The following is a 13166-nucleotide window of genomic DNA, read 5'->3' as shown; positions in this document are numbered from 1 at the left end:
AGATCCAACAATGAAGCACAACAAGGAGAAGACGACCATCTAGCTACTCGCTATGGACCCATGGTCCAGGGGTGAACTACTCACTCATCACTCCGGAGGCGACCATGGCGGTGTAGAGTCCTCCGGGAGATGAATCCCCTCTCCGGCGGGGTGCCGGAGGCGATCTCCGAATCCCCGAGATGGGATTCGCGGCGGCGGCGTCTCGTAAGGTTTTCCGTATCGTGGCTCTCGGTGCCGGGGGTTTCGCGACGGAGGCTTTAAGTAGGCGGAGGGTCAACGCGGGGGGCCACACGAGGGGCCCGGGGGTAGGTCGGCGCGGCCGGGGCTTGGGCCGCGCCGGCCACCCCTCGGCCGCCTCGTGGCCCCACTTCGTTAGCTCTTCGGTCTTACGGAAGCTTCGTGCAAAAATAGGACCACTGGGCGAAAGTTTCGTCCAATTCGAGAATATTTCTTTACTAGGATTTCTGAAACCAAAAATAGCGAGAAAACGACAGCGGCTCTTCGGCATCTTGGTAATAGGTTAGTTCCAGAAAATGCATAAATATGACATATAATGTGCATAAAACATGTAGGTATCATCAATAAAGTAGCATGGAACATAAGAAATTATCGATACGTTGGAGACGTATCAACGAGCATAACGTGATATGTAGATCAACCATCTACAGAATTAAAGATAATAACATGAACTCATGAAGCATCATATCAATATGATATCCAGTTATCAAAACATCAATTGCGCTGGTTGTATAAATCATGTGCAACCATATCCAAATGGTTGCAGGTGATATCCATGGTCTACATGCGCTCCATCGTCTGAAGAAAAGACCCCATACAGATCCAATTTGTGGCAAAAAGGGATAATCTGAAAAGGGATAATTTCTTGATTTGTTGAACACAAAACTATTATGTGCAAATCGACATATGATCAATGGAGGATCCTAGATTTTAGGTATAGATGAACCAATAGTGAACTTTACATATAAATTTTGGGCCAAGCTTTGGCTTTTTGTTCACTACTCAAGGTGGGACAGCATTCAGTACATCTAGATCAGTCAAAAAGTATGTACAAAAAGTTATGTACAAATAGTATAATCAGATCGGTCTTTGAAAACAACTAAGTTTTATGCTCTTGGTCACTACTGTTAAGTTAAAATAAGCACTTGTGCCACTCCTAGGAGGGCAACATGTGTGAAACTCTATCCCAATGTCTCCCGTGGTGGCCTTCGGCTACTTCACCTAGATCATGGAGGGAGACGAGGTGGTGTGGCAGAACTCGGCGGGGAAATGGCGGCAACAGGATCGCTGCTGACCTCCACCAGCCGTGTTGGAGGAGGAAAATGGACCGCGGTTCCCAGCCATGGTGGGGGCGTGGGGGCGGCCATTCCGACTTTCATGGTGGTGGTCCTAGGGTTTTTTTATTTCGCGAAGATGAAGACGTTCCGGATGCCGATCTTTCTTCATCTAGCTGGAGTGATGAGTTCTGGAAGGCTCCGACAGCGAATGGAACAATGCATCTTTTGCCTCGAGTTCACAAGATCGGGTGGTATTCGGTCGCGCGCACCCATGTTTTTATTCCAACCGTTTGGTTACGGAGGGAGTGGCGCGAAGCTCTGTTCTATGTTGACATCAAGATACTTTTGGTCCATGGTGAAGTCAGAAGCAGATAATTTTATGAAGGCGGGATTGGAGGATTAGCTAAAGAAGATTCAAGTCTCCGTGATGTTGAGAAACTTGCTTGGTGTTCCGGGATTCGCAGCAGCAGTGGTATGAAAGTGGGGGCAGCAGCACAGGTGAAGTTCAGAGTCCTACCTTTCAGGGTGAAAACCCAAGGTCTAGCCTTAACTGGTTGTGCCTAGCAATGACCTTGGAGGCATTGTTTTGAGAGCGGAGACTATCTTTAGGGTGAAAACCTAAGATCTTTGATCGGGCGACGACGACGCTGGTGCACTGTTCCCTTCTTGGAGGTGTCACTTTTGGAGAGTCTGTATTTCAGGTGTTGTCTAGGAGGTGGATGTATTACTGTTGCTAGGCCTGGGATACTATAGCGGGACTTTTCTTTCTTAGTTTTCTTTTATCTTTTTTGGTTGTGTGCATCCGTACTACCATTAAGGTGTTGCGTTGTTGCAGAGGCTAGGTGTAATTGGTATCTTATGGTATTAATATATTCCCTTTATCAAAAAAAATGCCTCCCCTCTCCTCCATCTGCCATGCCGCTATCGAAGGAAGTCTATGGGTAAATACCGCTCTACGAAAAATGATGACGAGCTCTCATACCATCCCACTACAAAAATATACAGCCTATAATAACCCTACACTGTGTCACTCCCGTTAGAGATCGAAAACCGGCATGAGGGCATGGTTGTTTTGGATGGTGGCATGGCTGTGGAGGCTACGAGGGTAGCAAGGAAGCCAAGTGTGGATGTTGGCAACGAAAGCTACATCAACATGTGCGGCTATGGCAGGAGGATCGAAGGTGGAGATACCATACGTGGCGACGACAATGACTCATTCTACGATTATGCCACGATTCAAGGTTGGGTACTGCAGAGTAATGCCATTTCGTCCTACAGATAGGGGTTGGTACATGGTTAGGGTTGTTCTTGGACATTAAAAGAGTTTTATCTAGATCACGTTATTTCCTTACGTTTTTACTGATGGCAAGTACGACATGAGCCAGTCAGAGGGTCCCTTAATATGGGTTCCAGCGGTTCTTATTACTCTTGTAGTCATTCGTCAATAAGCTCATATGGTCTCATTTTTTGGTCAGGTATGGTTGATCATGTAGAATTGTATGTGTGTGTGCATTGGTCAAATGGCCCAAGTTTACGTTGAAGAAGCTCTGAGATGTCATTTCATGGTTCTCATGCTTGAGGTTAATGCATATTCGTTGACCTATAAGACGCATTTTACTATACAATGAGCATAGCAATCATGATGTCGGTCAAATTTACACTCTAGAAGTTACATAAATATGCATATCTAATCGTACACACTAGAATCATATATTATAATATTTGGTAGATCTATTGCACAACTACATATATGTTATGCATTCATCAAAAAGTAATCCAAGTAGGAATTATGTTACGAAATACAATTGGAACCCAACACAACACTGGAGTATTTTGATATAATACAACATATACCAAAGTACACTAAAACTAATATTTCAAATTATGTTACGAAATACAATTCAAACTTAGCACAAAACTGGGTATTTTTTCGGTAATACATTACAACATATACCAAAGAACACTACATTGAATATTTCATTTCAAATTAATATTTGGTTAACTATGTCAAATAAGTAATAAAAGTTATACTCGTTAAGTCTGCTAGAATTAAAAATAAGATCTATAGATATATAAATGTTTAGTATAAACTAACTCCACATTTTCAAAACTGCGCTATGAGCCGCGTGTATGTGCTTTGATGATTAAAAAAAGTGTGGATTTCAATCTGATCAAGACACCACAACATGATCTAAATCAAAGAACACACAACAACGCAAATGGGGCATCTCACATCGACCAGTCGTCAATAAATACCATCACCACATCCCATGTCCCAACCCCTTGTACGAGCTCAAGCCAAATTTGTTCGCTCCCCTTCCCGCCAGCAAAGATTCCTCAGCAGTTGCCAACCTGACCCCACCAGAGGAGGAGAAGCTTGCCCTTATTGTGCTAGAACTAGAATCTGATGCAAGTGTCTTGGTGCTTGACGAAAGGAACACAACATTGGTGCGGTCACAAGTCACCCATGTCGAAACACGCACATGTATGCAATGGCTCTTAGCATGTATCTCTGGCCCTTCATTGCCTCTACACTGACATGAAGTCAAGCGCCAGGTTGAGCTATGCAACCTTGTCAAAGCCTACAGTAGCATAAGCCGCATGGAGATTAACTTTGTAGAATCTTCTCTTTTCTTGATTGAGTTACACTTGTAGTTTGAATGTGATCTGCTGCACTATCACGCGCTCGAGGTAGATCACATGCCACATAATATGTATCCGGCTAATTCAGAATCACAGAAAGATGTGTCCCAAGATATCTTAGGCCCATGTTAAATGATGTATCTTGGGAAGTTTTATAAATTTCTTCTACGCAAGAACTTCGTGTACATTGTGTGTGGTTTATCACGTCTTTCCCTAGTGGGGCTGATTTATACAAATTTGTTTCCCGTTTTCCTCACTGATGGTGTTGGGGCGTTTCAATCTGGACAATGTAGGAATTGTTTATGGGAGAAATTCTGGGACATGAGGTACAGTTCTAAGTTCTTCATGTGTGTGATGCAGGACATAGTGTGGCCAGAAAATCTTGAAGATTATTTTGAGATTTGCTGGTGAACTTTAGACTGTAACTTCTGGGATAGCAATCCAATGTAGCTTCTGCTCTAACAGAGCCATTTGCTTATGATACTGCTGTTGTGAAGTGTATAAGTAGATTGCCTAGTCCTTTCCATCAGTTCGGACTTTTGGTTCAAGTGGCTAGTGCATGAACCTTAACATGGTATCAGAGCCCCAGGTCTCGAGTTCAAATCCTGGTTTTCACAATTTATTCTAAAATTCTAAAATCCTCGCAGCCACAGCCGCCGCCCGCCCCGGCACCCTGCCGTCCCGCGCCCGGCCGCCGCCGCTGCCTCTTTGCCTCTCTACACGTGTTGACTTGTCTTCTCTTCTCCCGTCACACGCGAGTGGGGGTGTTGTGAAGTGTATAAGTAGATTGCCTAGCCCTTTCCATCAGTTCGGACATTTGGTTCAAGTGGCTAGTGCATGAACCTTAACAACTGCGACTGGAGTATATTTTGGTGAGCAGGGAAAGTTTTCTAGCCTAACTGTGCTTATCTAAGTTGTGACCTGAAATGTGCAGTAAAAATTGGCTGAGAAAAGGCAATTCATCTTTGGCATATCTCTCAGCACTCCAATTGCTGTGCTTACGACCATGAAAGCTGGAAGTGTCTTGCCGGCTGAACACACAACCTGGGTTGGTGGAGTCAGTGCGTTCATATGGGTTTCGGTCCACTCTGGTTTTATGATGAGTCTGTATGGGAAAACAAAGTTTGAGCTTTGTGCTGCCCAGCATTTGAGCCGCCTGGGCATGTTGCAGTGGCGAATCTAGGATTTTACGCTAGGGTGGGGCAGCTTGAACAGATTTTTTTTCAATATCACAAAAATAATACACAGTTGTATGGGTATAAAATTTGCTATAAGAATAGTAGAATATATTTATAAGGTCTCACAAGCAGCATAGAATTCACTGATTACATATAAAGTATCTAAAATACGCATATAGCAATATTACAAGACAATATCTATGGTCCTCTTCATGCTCTAATAGTTCTATACAATTAATGCAAAATTATAAATCAATTAGCCAGATTTTAGCGACTACATAGAATCAATTACTTTGATCTCCATTGAATCAATGTTCCAGTTTTGCAACGCAATAAGGATAAGCTAATCAAATTTCCAAATTCAGAGAAGTAAAGAGCTACTAGGCCTGATTAGGTAATCGCCAATTACATACTTACGCTGCCGGCTCGCTCGCCGCTTGCTGCCGATCTGCAACGCTGACTGCTCCATCGCCGCTTGCTGCTGTCGCCAATTCACGTAGCTCCCGTATTGGTTCGATCTAAAGTTCGAGGTTATGGCAGGTTTGGGGATGGCGATAACGGCAACACGCGAATATTGAGAGAAGATAGAAACTGTATCGATATGGACTAGCAACCGTTTGCTTCCTGGGCTGCGCCTAGCGATGTAATTTCCTTTTTTCCACGAATATATAATAGAGTAGTATTATATGGTAGGGCTATTGGGCTAAATTCTTAGGGTGGTCCTAGCCCCACCCTTCCACCCTGTTGGATACGCCCCTGGCATGTTGGGCTTAGCCATTCTGGTTTGTTGTTACATGTACTGGTGGTTCTTTCCGAGCCTCGAGGCGCTATTTTGGACACTTCTTGGAGCTGTCACTTTGTTTCACTGCACATCGTTGATCGTGGTATGACATCTCATGTAGATCATATTTCAAATGTTATATGGTTTCATTTCATCTGTTCTAAACTTCTAATCTCTTTTATGTAATGTTTGGTGCAGGGTTGTTGGCGTCACGACGATGATGACACGTTCACTTCACCGGCTGATGAGCAGTGCATGTGTTCCAGGTGCATGGCTTGCTCATGCGCTTGCAGCCGAGGAGATATTGAGAGTTCTGGCTGAAGGCCAAGTGAAGTTTTGACGACTCATTAACTAGTTTTGCATAGATAGAGTGGACAGATTTCTGGCTTAGTTCTGGCCGAGGCCAAGTGCTTTTCAAAGAGGTTTTGCATAGGGAGAGTAGACAGAGTTCTGGCTGAGACCAAGTACAGTTCTAAAGACTCAGCAACAGGTTTTGCATAGAGAGTAGAGACATAGTTCCTGGCCTGGCCAAGTGCAGCTTTTGGGAATCAGTCACCCATTTTGCATAGATATGTTGTGTGTTTTGGCTAAGGCCAAGTAAATCATTTGATAGTTTTGTATAGTTGATGGCTGGCTGAGGCCAAGAAGAATTTTGTGGTTGGTCAGTCATATATTAGTAGCATCATCGTGCACTTGATCTGATACTGTGGTACACCAAACACAATTTCAGTCATTTACTTCGGTAGATGGTTGTGCTTTATAGTACTAAAGAATCTTGTGCTTGTTCGATCTGATTCTGTGATCCACCAAACATATATACTGCTGATGGAAGCTGGAGTTTTTTTTTTAATACTGAGTTGAGTTGATTCATGGAGCCAATGATGAAATTTGTTGACTGAAATATTCGTTCCAGGTGGTGTTTGCTGTTGCAACTGAGGCCTTAGTCTTTTCTCTGCTCAGGTATCTTACTAGGCCATTTTTGACAGGCGATGTGTAGATTATGTGCATGTACTCATTCTTTTGTTCAATACAGTATCATTCTAGAAAGGTATGGCCTAAAATTTTGACTGAAGCATGGACATATAGATGTCACAGCACCTTATTGGAGGCTTGCTGTTATTGTCTGTAGCAAATTCATTTTACTGCATGGAAGCTATATCTTGAGGAGTGGTCTGGGTTATACATTTTCTTTATTCAGCCTTCAGTTCTCCTATAAAAGTCTGTCCTTTTCGGTATTTCAGTCAGCAGTCTCTTTTCACAGTAAGCATTTTCTCTTCCGTTGTTCCCTTGATTCAGTCTGTTTCTTTTTTCTCCCTTTCTTCGCTCAGTATTTCTTCAGTCTCTTCATCCCGTTATTTCTTCGTTCTCTGTTTGTCCACTTTTTCCTTCTTCATTCCTTGCTCTCGTTCTTCTGTCACTCTGTATTTCTACAATCTTCCCTTTTCAGCGCCTCAGTCTTTAGTCGCTCTTTTCTTCTTTAGCAAGTCTCTACCAGACACCATCCTGTTAAGGCCAGATAATGGTGGGTGGCCTGCATATTACTGCTGCTGCAAGGAGAATATCACCAAGCGCCACAAGGAGTTGGAGGCCGAGGCGGCGGCACTGGGTAAGGTCCGGCATCCCCAACCTCTCCTATCGTTCAGAGCCTAATACCTCGGGCCCAAGGGGGTGAAGCTGCTCGTATTAGACTACATGCCCATGCGCAGCCTCTCTGCCTTCTTACAAGGGAGGTGCTGCGGCAGCTCGAGGAAAACGAAGGGCATGGCCGACTGAACGTTGATTGCCATGCTGCTTCTGCAAGCAATGAGTAGTGACGAACTGTTGCCAAACTGCATTTGGAAGAATTGAGATTTAGTTAGATGGGAATTCGGAAGAATTCTTTGATTCATCTGAAGGCCTAGTATATTAGTTGAAGGAAATCATCCTTCTGTTGAGTATGTAGGCAAATATTATTTGCACTTCGCAGTTGTAGAATCTCTGTCAGAACTCCAATGGCAAGACATAGGATATTTTTCTTTGGTTCACCAATATTGATTTCATCATCTTCAATCCGGGATCATGATAGAAAGCTAAAGTTTAGGCGGCCAGAACAGCATTGCTATATGGAACGGAATGTTGGCTCACTAAACCACAACACATTCAACAAAAGAATGTTTTGGAGACACGGATGATATGGTGAACATGTAACCATACGAGAAAGGGTCGGATTAAGAACGAGGTAATACGTGATAGGTCATATTTTTAGTTGGAGTTGAGTGGCTTTCTAATCTTATATGTGACTGACATATTTGAGTGGGAGCTAATTGAGTTTTCTGGACTTATATGTATCTGACATATTTGAGTGGGAGCTAAGTGAGTTTTTCTAGTCTTATATGTAACTAATATATTTGAGTGGGGAGCTTAACAACATTCTTATATGTAGGTGACATATTATGACTGTTGTAGGTGGTCCTAATGATTATTTAAATTAGCAATAATCTATGGATGAAGTTGAACATTGAAACATTCTAGGCCTATCAAGATAGATCGATATGTTTAATAAACATTAAATTGAAATACTTTCCTGAATTATATTTTGAAGAAGTTCATAATAGAATAAGACAAGAAGAAGATTTTACTTGTACAACTAGGTGAAGCATTGAGTTGATCTCCGTGCTACGACAGTAGTTCAATAAAAGAAAAATGATGTGCTACGTTCCCTATGCCTTTGTCATAGAGTTATATCATTATACCATGTTGTATAGACGATATAATGTGATCCAAGTTCTTAGCTAGAAAAATATGTCCCGAAGTAATTTCTGAGTAAGTCGCCGAACAAGTAGTTAAGTTGATTCTTCAGTGTCTAGTGAGAACAGAGAATACACTTTCAATCTGTAAAGAATTGTATATTCGATCGTAATTTTTACGCTAGTGCAAGTTGTGACACTAATCTAGAAGATTGGAGATCTCATATTGATAAAAGTCTTAAGTTGAAATAAAGCATGGTTATACATAGAAGTTACATTTAATGAAATGTGTTTCAAATCTAAATTGATAGTTTGGTCGAGAAAGTTCGACTTTCAACTGATGTGTTTTTCAAATGTACATGACTATGTGAAAGTCTAGTTGAACAAAGAAATGTAATTGTAAACACATGAAGAAAAAAAATCTCAATCTACTACCAAACATATACTTCGAAGTTATCATTTTGATGATAGAATAGTGTCAAATTATGTGAGATTAATTATTTGCAAAGAACATAAGGATCTGAATGATCCAGGCTGTTAAGAAATCCTTTTCCACGAGCAAGCATGATCAATAGCACCTATGCTATATGGTGTTATGATTAATTACAAATACAACTAGATTATTTGTATTCTAGTGCAAGTGAGAGACTGTTGGAGATAGTGCCCTAGAAGTAAATAATTAAGAATATTTATTATTATATCTCAATAGTTCATAATAAGTTCATACCATGCATAACTGTATTAATCGGAAACATCCATAAATGTGTGGAATGTAAACAAATCAGAGTCCCTAGTGAGCCTATATGTGAACTAACTCATCGGTCATCCGATGATCGAGGTTTCCCGATCATTGATATTTATGTTAATTGACAATAGGATCATATCATTAGTTGAATGATATGACGAACATACCCAACATAAGTATTGCAACACAATCAAGTCACTAAGTTCATCGTTGCGATAATTATGAAAGCGTAGTAACCAACTCCTTAGACGGTGAGATCATATCTAACCGCTATCACTGGAGCATGCCTTGATTGCGTCAGCCGTCACGCCGTAACAGGGTGACCATAAAGGTGTTGCTCAGGTATTCCGAAGGAGCAGGCTGAGACGTATGTATCAAGATTGGGATTTGTTCATCCACGTGATAGAAAGATACTCTAAGCGGACAAGAGTTTGGTCGATAAAGGGAGTCATGAGCTGGGTTATGTGGACACAAGGACATCCGTCGGACGGAGAACAAACAATAGGCATGTCCTCTAAATAGAATAATCATTCTTTCTATGCATAAGTCATCATATTGTAGCTTTTATCAAAATTTGAAATGAAGTATAATCTTAATGTTTTCCAAATACGTGCATTATTATTTTTACATGCATGCTGGGTAATAAAATAGATTTAACTACGGGGTGGGTACAAGGTAGAACCTATCTGAATGATTGATCATATAGACCTAGCAAGCCGACAATTGAACAAAAGGTGTTTTATTGTCTCTTCTGCGTGAAAAAACATACATTTCGTAGAACCTTACCCGTTACGTTAACAAGGTTATCTTTAGTAAGAATCACACCTCGATGAAGATACCATGCAAAGATCTTTGTTTTGAACGGTATCTTCATCTTTCAAATGTTTTTATTATTCACTACCGGTTGAGACGGTATGCATAACTCTTTGTACATGGAACTTACCGAGAATACACCATTCTTAGTGAGGTTCCAACGGAATACATCGGTCCCCTGAACCAACTGGATTTGATCTAACCGTTGAAGCAGTTCATTCCAAGCATCTAGTCGGGGACTAAAAATATCTCGTCTGAACGTCATAGAGGGAGGAGAAGATTCCATCACCTTCATCAGGGTATCTCCTTTATGACGGACAATGTTGTACAAATCTGGATATTGTTCACGAAGAGTGGTTGTTCCCAACCATCTATCTTCCCAAAACCGTATCTCTGCCCCGTTCCTAATAAATAAAGAATCAAATTGGAAAAGTGCTTTTTAGTTACCATAATGCCAGCCAAAAATGCGAATCACCTAGTTTCCAAAAAAAATGGGAAATCACCTTTGAGCCTACATACTTTTTCCGCAGTAGTTGTTGCCAAACCCCGTCCTCCATTAATAACATGGCCATCCATTTAACTAGCAAGGCCCTATTCTTAAATTCAAGATCATGGACACCAAGTCCACCTCGATCTTTTGGAAGGCAGACAACACTCCATTTAGTCAGCCGATATTTTTTCTTCTCACTATCCCCTTGCCAAAAGAATCTTGATCGGAAGTAGTCCAATCTTTTCAAGACTCCTTTGGGTATCTGGAAGAAAGAAATCATATACAATACCATATTCTGGAATTTTTGGGCATTTGGCCTTTGGCCCATGGCCCATTATCAAATTCTGAAACTCACATGGCCCATTCCAAAAATCAGTGGCAGCACTAGTGGGGGCTAAAGTTTAGTCCCACATTGCTAGTTGCAAGAGAGTTGGAGTGGTATATAAGGTGGGCTGTTTTAGTCCTAGTAAGTGAGTGAGAAGAGAGAGAGCCATCGCGCACTCCTCCTCCTCCGCCGCCCGCCTCGCCTCGCCACGCCTCGCCTCGTCACGACGCGCTGCAGGTTGCGGGAATCTCGCCGAGCCGAGCTTATGTTTTTGCTGTTTGGGAAATTAATTGTGTAATCAATTACGAGTCATTAACGGACGTTGACACAGCCATTTTCGTTCCGGTTTTTCTGGATCGTGAACTCATCTCACGACCTTCCCGAACCGCACTATGTAAGCGCGGACGCAAACCCTAGCCTGCACTAGATGCATACGCGACTACCTGTTTCCAGTTCATTGTGCCGCCGCGTTTTTCTTCCTCATCCCGCCCGTTGGCGTGCACCAACTGCCGGGACAGTAGGCCTCCGGAACCCTGCCTCTCGTGAACCTGTACGGGTGAGAGAAAACAGGTTTTTGGGGAGCGCTCCGGCGCGACTACTGGCATCACGACGTCATGATTGGACGACGAGTTCCTCTGCACCGACAACTTCTTTCCGAACCTCAGCGGCTTCTTCGGCAACCTCAACATGGGCGACAACAACGTTGCTGCAAAGTGTGTGATCTTGTCGTTTCTCTTTTAGTTTCTTCTTCTAGTTTCTGTGGTAGATGTGATCGGTTTGCCTTGTTTAGATGTGATCTGTTCATCTACCTTACTAGTCTGCATGATTGGTTTATTTGTTATTTGCATAGTCATGATTTATCAATTACTTGTACGGATTATTTCATATGGATATTTGCTTATATATTCAACAATCCAAAAACCTGATTATAGGCAAATCAATTCAAGCAGCTTTGCTGCCGCTACTCGACCTCCCCTTTTTGATGGTATGCATTACAAGACGTGGCGCACAAAGGCAGTTCTATGGTTTACAAACGTAGGCTGTTTTAGCGCCACAGATGCTAGACCCGAGGGGCCTTTTTCTGCAGAGGAGCAGGAAAAGTTGGAGAAGGTCGACGCCATGTTTAAGGCGGCCTTGTTCAGCATTCTTGGGGACAACATTGTTGACCCATACATGGCTTTCGACCATGGTAAAGAAGCGTGGGATGCGCTCGAGGCCAAATTTGGGGTCTCGAACGCTGGCACTGAATTTTATGTCATAGAGCAATACTATGACTACAAGATGACTGATGAGCGCTCCGTGGTTGTGCAGGCTCATGAGATTCAGTCCCTTGCCAAAGAACTCGAGAAGTTTAAGTGTACCTTACCGGATAAATTTGTGGCCGGTGGCATTATTGCCAAGCTTCCTCCTTCGTGGAGGAACTTTGCTACTTCTCTGAAACATAAGAGACAAGAGTTTTCCGTTTCGGATCTCATTGCCTCGCGTCATGTGGAAGAGAAGTCGAGGGAAAAGGACACACGCGCTCGTAGTTTTGAGAGAGGTTCTAGTGCCAATGTGGTAATGAAGAAGAACTTCCAATCTCACAAGTCTAAGAATAAAAACAATGGAGAATGCAAGTTTGACGAGAAGAACAAAGCCTCCAACTCAACCAACCTGAAGAGGAAGACTCCTTATAAGAAGAAAGGGAACTGCCATGTTTGTGGCGCTCCTGGACATTGGGCTCCTAATTGCCCAGAATGCCATGATCTGCGAGGGAACAACGGCAAGTCCGCAAATGTTGTTATTGGCGTTGATACTGAGATAAAGGACGTTGGGTACGGTATTTCTCCTACTATCCTTTCAGTATGTAATTCTCTTGATGGGTGGATAGACACCGGAGCCAATACAGATGTATGTTCTGATGTTTCTATGTTTTCTTCTTATCAGGTCGCAAGGACTTTCTCCATGCTGATGGGAAACGGCTCACGTGCTTCTGTTCGTGGTGTTGGTACGGTGGATCTAAAGTTTACTTCAGGAAAGACCATCCAGCTGAAGAATACGCAGCATGTTCCCTCCATTAATAAGAATCACGTTAGCGGATCACTTTTATATCGAGATGGTTTTAAGTTGGTTTTTGAGTCCAATAAAGCTTCAATTTCCAAGTGTGGACAATTTGTTGGAAAGGGTTATG

Source organism: Lolium rigidum, chromosome 6, assembly GCF_022539505.1.
Source record: "Lolium rigidum isolate FL_2022 chromosome 6, APGP_CSIRO_Lrig_0.1, whole genome shotgun sequence".
Taxonomy (NCBI): Eukaryota; Viridiplantae; Streptophyta; class Magnoliopsida; order Poales; family Poaceae; genus Lolium; species Lolium rigidum.
This window is presented reverse-complemented; position numbering follows the sequence as displayed.